Below are 607 nucleotides of genomic sequence, written 5' to 3' on the forward strand. Positions count from 1 at the left end.
ATGCGGTCGCATAGTGATACTTCGGGGGCCTCAGTTGCAGTTTTTTGTTTTCGTTGAAACTCTTTTCCTACTTGATTTTGACGAGATATAAATACCCAAAAATCATCAAATTGAAGGAAGGAATGACCAGGGAGAAGAAATAAACTCAATTTGAAGGCAAGAAACACAATCTTGTGCTTGATTTCACAAGGATTTAAGAAGGAATTGAAGATTACATACAAAATTGAAGGATTATCATACGGGTGTATTCTTTATATCTTTTAATTTCGTTTTAATTCTTGATTCTATAATTATGATCATAGGCTAGGGTTTTTTATTCATTAGGAAATCGATGAACCTTTGATTATTTAATTTCCTTTATTTCATAAATTCAATATAAAGTTTCAGTTGGACAATTGTTTGATTTATATGATTTGATTGCTTCCATAATTATTAGCCATATGTTATGTGAGTTTAGATGATTTATTCTTTGCATTCGAAAGAAGGGGAATAGATTCGATATAATATAAATTAACATAGGGTTCGATAGGGGATAGAAATATACCCCTATACTTTGTGCAATTCATAAGGTGTTCATAAAAATTCATGCATTCTTGTATATTTGCAT

Source organism: Olea europaea, unplaced genomic scaffold (genome assembly GCF_002742605.1).
Source record: "Olea europaea var. sylvestris unplaced genomic scaffold, O_europaea_v1 scaffold1471, whole genome shotgun sequence".
Taxonomy (NCBI): Eukaryota; Viridiplantae; Streptophyta; class Magnoliopsida; order Lamiales; family Oleaceae; genus Olea; species Olea europaea.